Here is a 1,374-nt window from a genome sequence, read left to right on the forward strand (position 1 = left end):
GAACTCAGAAATCCACCTGCCTCTGCCTCCCATGTGCTGGGATTAAAGAGGTGCGCCACTACTGTCCAGCCCTAGAATTCTTTAGTCTAGGGCTAAGGTCTCCTGGGGTCCGCCTGCCCCCATCTACATTAGCATGTCTATTGTTGCAAACTCCCTGGCCCTCTGCCTCTTAACATCTTTATGCTCCTCCTTACACAATGTTTCCTGAGCCTTAGGTGCAGGGTTTGTAGATGTGTCCCCTGGGACTAGGCACAACTCTGCATTTTGTTTATTTAGCTTTCTGGAGTGGTGGCTGTTGTATCAAGAAGTATCCTTAGTGAGGGGTGAGAATTGCACTTATCTGTGGGTAACAAATGTTTAGAATGTCATTAGGGATGGCAATGGCTTAGGAGAGTGGTGGCTGTAGGGTCTTTTCCAAGAGCCATGACTTTGCTGGGTTTCCAGTACCAAGCATGATGTTGTTCTTTTTGAGAAGTTCTAACGTCCAACTAAAGAGCTGCTGGTTACCACCGATATGTGTGTCACTACTGCACCCTTTGGGCTATCATGCCTTGCTGGTCCTTGTGGTGGGTCATAGGTATTGGCCTGGATAGGGCTGTTGGAACCTTGCATGGTGCCATGAAACACACATGTTTTGTACAGGGCATAAGGGTCAAGCTCAGGTGATGAAGCTTACAGTGCAAGTACCAGTTAGTTCTCTTCAGGCCTGTCTTGTTTTTTATTTCTTTGCTTTTGGTTTGTTGTTGTTGTTTTGAGACAATGTAGTCCTGGCTGTCCTGGCACTCATATGTAGGGCAGGTTGGTCTTGAACTCAGAGAGATCTGTCCACTCTGCTTCCCAAGTGCTGGAATTAAAGGTGTGTGCCACCACACCTGACTCACTTTGATTTTGAGACCAGGTCTCTTACTGGGATGTGAGGCTTTCCAATTAGGCTCGTTGGTCAGTGAACTCAAGACTTTTGGCTTTCTGTCTCATCAGTGCTGGGATTACAAATCCATACTACCACACCTGGGTTTCTACATGAATGCTAGCGACGGAACTCAGGTCCTCAGGCCTTTATGATAAGCACTTTACCAACTACACTTTCTCTCCCATTACATCCTTGTTTTTAACTAATGAGTTAAGTTTTTCTCCAGGAGCTAAGAAACTCCAAGTACGGAGTTTGTATCCTAAGAAATCCTAAGAAATGCTGGGTGGCTGTGGTGGTTTTCCTGTATTTCTAGCCTTGGAGCATGGAGACATGTGTTTCACATAATAAACTGTCAGCTCTGGGTTTAACGGCGAGATCCTGCCTCAGTGAATAAGGTCAAAGAGCAGTTGAGGATCACTTATGATTCTGAGTGCACATGTGCACATATTGAAATGAGCCCACAC

The 1,374-nt window shown here is 45.9% G+C and overlaps 1 protein-coding gene across 1 annotated transcript in view; it reads left to right on the forward strand.

Annotated features, from left to right (window-relative positions):
* Ccl25 (C-C motif chemokine ligand 25) overlaps nucleotides 1–1,374 on the forward strand; it is a 38,173-nt gene that overhangs the window by 32,825 nt on the left and 3,974 nt on the right. The window lies entirely within an intron of this gene.

The sequence above is a fragment of the Mus pahari genome, chromosome 19 (assembly GCF_900095145.1).
Source record: "Mus pahari chromosome 19, PAHARI_EIJ_v1.1, whole genome shotgun sequence".
NCBI classification, from domain to species: Eukaryota; Metazoa; Chordata; class Mammalia; order Rodentia; family Muridae; genus Mus; species Mus pahari.